Source organism: Podarcis gaigeae (genome assembly GCF_964106915.1).
Source record: "Podarcis gaigeae genome assembly, chromosome: 12".
Lineage (NCBI taxonomy): Eukaryota > Metazoa > Chordata > Lepidosauria > Squamata > Lacertidae > Podarcis > Podarcis gaigeae.
This window is the reverse complement of record NC_139688.1, coordinates 56,672,154-56,679,681: the sequence shown is the minus strand read 5'-3', so window position 1 is coordinate 56,679,681 and position 7,528 is coordinate 56,672,154.

The window sequence follows — 7,528 nt, the reverse complement described above, 5'->3', positions numbered from 1 at the left end:
GATGGGTGGGAGCCGGTTGGTTGGCGGGCAGCAGCCGGGGGTGGGCGGGGCCTACAAAGGGTCTGTGTGACGCAGGCGGCGCCTGCCTTCGGAAAAACGCAGCCTCCGGGCGGGGCCGCCTGAGGGCTCCGAATGTTGACAGACTCCCAGCATGCCCTCCGCGTGGACTTTGCTGGCGGGGGCTGATGGGAGTTGGAGTCCCAACGGCATCTGGAGGAGGGCCGCAGGCTTTCTCCACCATCATAGACCGTGTCTATATTGGATGGTCAACTGGTTGCCCTGTCATTTATTTTTGAATTTGTATCCGCCCTTCATAGGAAGATCTCAGGGCTCACAGCATAAAAGTACATAATAAAAAAATGCAGAACAGGAACAGAAACGAAACCATAACTGGTAGCCAATGCTGCAGAAGACACAATAAGGATTCAACATGACCTTAACAGATTGGAGAACAGGACCCAAATTAATACAATAGAATGAAATTCATTTTTTCTCCAATTTTTTAAATTAATTTTCCAACATTTTTTAGACAAACAAACATATATCTTAACTGTACTTAATCCAATCTTAGTAACATTGTTAAGTGACTTCCTCGGATCCACCTGGCTGAGTTTCAGTGTATATCATTTTAACAGTTTTCCAAAAACAATTTTCTCATAAAATTAACTTAATCACTTAACACCTTTCTTTCTTTCCATTTTAACTTTAAACATATTATTCTCTAACATTACATATTTAAATCCTAAGCCTATCTGGTATTTGCAAGTTTTTCCAATTATGTTATCTTAACACATTTAACTAAATAGTCTTTGAATTTTACTCCTCCTCCTTCAGGTCTCAAACTCTTCCAGTCAGGTCGGCTAGCTCCGAAAAGTCCATCATCTTCATTTGCCATTCCTCAGTAGAATGAAATTCAGTGGGGAGAAGGTTCTGCACTTAGGCAAGAGGAACCACCTGCAGAAATATAAGATGGTTTGCCAATAGCACATGTGAAAAGGATCTTGGGGTCTTAGTGGACCACAACTTAACATGTGGTCAGACCACACCTGGAATACTTTGGGCGTCACAATTTAAGGATATTGACAAGCTGGAAGGTGTGCAGAGGAAGGAGTTTTGAGCACCCTTCTAACGGGCTTGTTTTCATAATTTCATAATTATAATCAGTCAAAAAATACAGCACATAAAGCTGTGTGAACTAGGTCTATTAAACACCAATGAGTGGCATTTTTTATTAATTTCCATTGTTCCAATTATGCATTGGGTGTAAGGGATATCCATTTTTCCTCTTGGGCACAATTGTTATTTTCTAATATTTTTTATCATGATTACACATGATGGGCACAATTGTTATTTTCTAATATTTTTTATCATGATTACAAGCACCAAATGGTTCATATGTATACACAATACAATATTTACATGTAAGTTTGTTTTAAAGAAAAACTACAATTCATAAAGCATCAAGCATTGGAGAACATCTTTTTTTCTGGGTTTTATGGAGTTTTTGGTAAAGTAGGCACAGGCAATAGGGAAGAATATTCAAATCCAAACAGAATATATTTGGGCAGTAAGGAACATTTTTTTGTTGAGTATTGGGGGGAGACTATAAAATTATGATGAGGTCATATGATATATTGATATCAGTATAAAGGTAAAGGTACCCCTGCCCGTACGGGCCAGTCTTGACAGACTCTGGGGTTGTGCTTGTGCGCCCATCTCACTCAAGAGGCCAGGGGCCAGCGCTGTCCGGAGACACTTCCGGGTCACGTGGCCAGCGTGACATCGCTGCTCTGGCGAGCCAGAGCCGCACACGGAAACACCGTTTACCTTCCCGCTGGTAAGCAGTCCCTATTTATCTACTTGCACCTGGAGGTGCTTTCGAACTGCTAGGTTGGCAGGCGCTGGGACCGAGCAGCGGGAGCACACCCCACCGCAGGGATTTGAACCGTCGACCTTTCAATCGGCAAGTCCTAGGCGCTGAGGCTTTAACCCACAGCGCCACCTGCGTCCCTGTTGATATCAGTATAGTTTTAACTAAGTTAAAGAACTTGAGATTTCTGTCATCTGTAGTGGACTTGCCTTCTCACAAAAGAAAGGAAGAAAATAAGCGGATAATGAAAATATGGAATATCTAATAATAACTCAGTATTTTTTTCATTAACATTCACAAAGGATGCAATTAAAAAAGAACATGCAGAAGTGGCACATTATATGTGGTAACAGCTACCCATTTATCAAATGCCAAATACTAGAAACAATAGCAAGTACCAAAGTTAATGAATTGGTTATTATAGGATTATGTGGTAGTAGCAAAATTTACAAAAAAGACTAAGATAAATGTCAGAAATTAGACCTTTTTGTCTAATTAATATTGGGGAAAACAAGTAGCTCAGGTAGAGGACATTTAATTTATTCCTTCATAAGAAGTCATTTGGGTGGCAGGAAGACTGGGATACGCTTTCTGTAAAGAACACTGCTTTTATATATATATAATAGAGGCAGTGGGGAGATCAAAATGTTGCCTAAGAACACACACTTTCTCAGAAACATTGCATTTTGGAATTTTCAAATGTGGATATATTGAAATTGAAATACTTTATTGTCAGTTGTACAACTTGTATACAGTGAGATTACACGAGCACCCCTCACTCAGCTCTCTTAGTCTTAATTCCCCTCGTTTACCGACACACACACACCAAACCCAAAAGTCAGTTGCCCTGTTGTTATCTCTTCATTCAGCAGCCTAACAGCCCACGGATAGAAGCTGTTCTTTACCCTGTTGGTGCGACTAATCATGCTTCTATATCTTCTGCCCGAGGGCAGGAGATCAATAAAGTGCCGGCCAGGGTGTGACTCATCCCTGAGAATTTTCCTCACTCTCCTGAGGCAACGTTCTTCTGCAATGTCATCCAGCGGATTCACAGGACAGCCCATAATACCTTGTGCTGTATTCACCACCCTCTGTAGGCACTTCCTATCAGTTGATGTCAAACCAGCGTACCACACCGTGATGCAGTATGAAAGGACACTTTCTATTGTGGACCGGTAGAAGGAGATCATCAAATGTTGATTGACATTGTTCTTTCACAATACTCTGAGGAGATGAAGTCTCTCTTGGGCTTTCTTAACCACCTGGGTTGTATTTATTTTCCAAGTATATATATATCTCAATTGAGATCTCAATTGAGATCCCGCTCTGTTCCAGTAACAAGAAGCCGAAAGCACCAGCCTGAAGATGACGAGTGAGACCTCGTCGAAACGTCGCCTAGACACCCCAACTTTTACACGGGAAGACACCCGAGGACACCAAAACCTGCATATATATATATATATATATATATATATATATATGGCTACATTTATATGGCTACATTTCTATCAGTTTTATACCAGTTTAACTGCCATGACTTTCCAGTTTTGGAAGTTTTGTCAGGGGTGCGAAGAAGCATCTGATGGAAATTTGCCAAGCTTCCATAGGCAGAGTAAATCACATGTCAACCAGTGTTTCCCAACCTTGTGCCTCCAGATGTTTTTGGCCTACAACTCCCATCATCCCTAGCTAGCAAGACCAGTGGTCAGGGATGATGGGAGTTGTAGGCCAAAAACATCTGGAGGCACAAGGTTGGGAAACACTGGTCTACAGCATAGATATTTAATTTCCTTCTCTATATACACTCATTTCAGTTCACCAATTGACACCTACCTCTTTTTGACTTGTTTGAATTCAGCCCTATCACTTTTCTGTGAACCTTGAACATAAAGCTTCTCACTTCCTCTTTCCTCCTCTTTGGCCGCATAGTCATGAAATTAGGAACCAGACCTCTGTGTAGCAACACCCCAACTGAGCAGTCCTACCGGGAGTTTCATCTTCAGCACAAGCCTGTGCTGACCTCACATATGATTTCATAGTGATAGTTTGTGATGTGACAAGAGACTTCTTTGTCCTGAGTCATGTCTGTATTACAGGATGAAATATGACCTGCTTCTGGTACAAATCCTATGTCCTGTTCACTGATGCTGATACAGGACAGACAAGCTGTTTTGTGTTTTGTTTTGTTTTTTGAGCTGAACAGTGGCTTATCTCTTCAACAGCATTGAAAACAAAGGTCCAGTTGTGCTTTCTGTTCCTTCTCAAATGTACATGTTCCTCCCTGGCCATAGACAACTTTCAGCTCAGTCCATATACCGTATTTTCCGCTCTATAGGGCGCACCGGCCCATAGGGCGCACCTAGGTTTTTTTGGGAGGGGCCAAATAAAGAAAAAAAATATTCCCCCCCCCCGGCGCAGGGCTGGGGCGGGGGAAGCCCGAGCTTCCTCCGACCCCAGCCCCCAGAACAGGCTGCTATCCACAAGCCTTTGGAGCCCGGCGGGAACTCCCCCGCGCTCAGAAGGCTTGCGGATAGTTGCCCGAAGCCCAGAGAGCCCACCTCTGCACTCTCCGGGCTTCAGGATGCAGGGCACTCCCGCCACGCTCCGAAGGATTGCGGATAGCTTCCTGAAGCCTGGAGAGCGAGAGGGGTCTGTGCGCACCGACCCCTCTTGCTCTCCACGCTTCAGCGAAAGCCTGCATTCGCTCCATAGGACGCACACACATTTCCCCTTCATTTTTGGAGGGGAAAAAGTGTGTCCTATAGAGCGAAAAATACGGTAATTGTGTATGTGAAGTCTGATTCTCTCTGTGTAGACTTACTCTCAAATAGGTGTGTTTAGTATTGTGAATCAATGGGGGCACCTTACATAATGTGAGAGAGTCATGATTAGAATCTCTCATATGTTAAGATGCATCTGAAATAATGTCGGCAGGCAAGTGGAAATTGCTTGCTTTGAATTCTAATTGACATTTTCACTGGTGCCGAGGTTATAAAATATCTAGGGATTTTGTTTCCTACAGATATTTCTCAGATGATTAAATTAACTTTAAATAGGTTAATAACAGAAATCTTCATTGATGTGGAAAGGTTGACACTACTTAAACTTAGTGCTTGGGGTAAGGTTTACAAACTTCAGGGGAATGTACTGCCACAAATAATGTGGGCGGCACTGGGATCTAGGTATGTAAAACAGAAAGAAAGAAAAGATCAATGCCATCTTCAGTTACAGCAACTAGAGGGACATGTTACTCAGCTATATAGCTGCAAATAAAATGTTTTTAATGTGTTGTAAAGTGCGATATACGAATGTGAAACTAGCTGGCAACAGTGAGCTATGCAAAATTCAATGTATTTTTCAAAACGTTTAAAAAAGCATTTTCACACCTTTTTTATATGTGTGTAAATTCCACCTAGGTGTATATTGGCTTGTCAGCTGTAATTTGATCCATATGCTCATGATAAATTGACTTTTGGGGTAACCCTGATTTGAAGATAGTGAGGCAATCCTTTTTGCGTGGACAGGCGGAGTCCCCAGATCCTGAGCGGTCCCCCCCCCCCCCGTCATGTGGAATAACGACTCAAGACAGTGTGCTATGGGATTAAATTGCCCACAACTTTATTAAATTTCAAATGTCGGTAGACCTTGGCTCAGGCATTGGCCGTTATCCCTCCCCAGTCCCCAGCCGGGGACCTAGGGAGCATCAGGGTTATCCAGTGTTTGTGTGGGGGATGGGCCGGCTCTGGAGAACATATGTTCAAGCAGAGATAGCCGCCCCCGTTATGCCGCCGCTGCAGGGGAGAGCAATAATGACCTTTCGGCGTACGTTCAAAGCCTCCCTTCAGAAACCCCTTTAACGGGGAACCCTGGTATTGCCGCTGCAAAGAGGAAGATGGACTAAAGGATTCCGCCCAAGGCCTGAAAGCGCCAAAGTTGTGACGTTTTGCTACGGGAAAGGCGAAACCTGCCAATGCAGGGAAATTCATTTCCGGCTCTTTTACAGCGACCTTAACGTAGCAGCACCCACATACCTGTGAAGAAAAGTTAACCTGCAAAACCTGTGAAGAAAAGTTAACCTGCAAAATAAGACATTAACTGAGGGTGGGTAGGGTGGGAGAAGCTCTGGAGCCAAGTGAGGATTCCCAGGTAAGATCCTCCCTCTATTGTGTGTGCAGGTAATCCCTCCCCTACCTGGCCTGGACTGAGGTAGGCGGAGACCTCCAGGTATCCCACCTGAGGGAAGGCAAAGCCAAGCCTATGCTGATGGAGCCGCTCCAGATCCAGGGGCTGCGCGCGTCCACGCAAAGGGCGCCCCCCGTTTTAAGCAGGGAGCGGTCATTATGGAAGAAGTAGGCAAACTGCGGAGTTTATATATCGGGTTAGCTGATATATATGAACAAATGGATAATTTTTACAGTTTTTTAATTGAGGGTAATATATCATTTACCAATGAATTCTGAATGGCAGTATTTTCAAGTACAACAACTGCTGGTGTGCATTTATAGTCCATTTACTTTGTGTGCTTCAGCATCTGCAAAATTTCTGGAAGGAGTAATTGGGCCTTCACAAAACATCAAAATGATCACAATTGATTATAAATGTTTACTGGAAACTTGTAACGTACATGGTCAGCAACTTAGGTTAGAATGGAAAAGGGAATTAGAAAGTACTATACAACCTAAACCATAGGAAATTGCTTTAAAATATATACAGAACGTTTCTTTAGATTTAAAATTGAAATTGATTCATCAGAAATTGATGTTTCATGTATATTGGACTCCACAATGTTTAGACAGGAAAGTGTTGTCTATCTTACTGAAGCATATGACGTGTCCAGTGATATCTTCTTTTTGATCTGAAGTTGCTGTCCATATTAACCTTATACTGGCAAAAGTTTATACTTTGCAGCCTATATTTTCATGCTTTTCTTTGCCACATGTTTTGTGATGTTAAATGTCTGCTTGGGTTCTCTCACCAAAGAATACTTGCCAAAAACTTGGGTCTTAGCTTCCAGGAATTCCAGCACACTGTCATCTAAGCAATGGCCTCTGGCCGCATGACCAGGATGAAGCTGCGGAGGACAGGGTCAGCTCCTGGATCCCTGATGGCACTGCAACCATGTTGTGGCAGATCTCGTGGATGATCTGGTGGACTGGCCAAGGACAGAAGCCATGTCTCCATCAAAAGCGCCCTGGACACACTACATGATTGCCTCCACTGCCCACAACAGTGTCAACACCTCCCCAAAACAACAATGTAGGGTATGCATTCTGCCAGAAACATACAGCTTCCACGCAACCCCAACCCCACCATCACATGAGGGAGGGTCTGAATAGGACGTGGTCCTTAGGCGCTCAGTTGGATGAGTTCCTCAGCCCCATACTCATCCTTCTGGTCCTCTCCCTGCTGGTCCTCTCCCTGCTGACCCTGGGTGAATAGGTCACCCATTTCTGCAGGAATGGCTGGGTGGCGTTGTCTGGGTTGCCTCCTAAACATGTGAACTATAAACTGACACAATGTCAGAGATCTGGCAAAGGTATATCTTACTCTAGGAGTTGTTGCAGCAATATTATTTTATGAGCTCTCAGTACACAGGTTAAATTACTAATGGGAACAAAGTCCAGGCAACTTGTGTGAGCTGGCAAATAGGCAAAACTA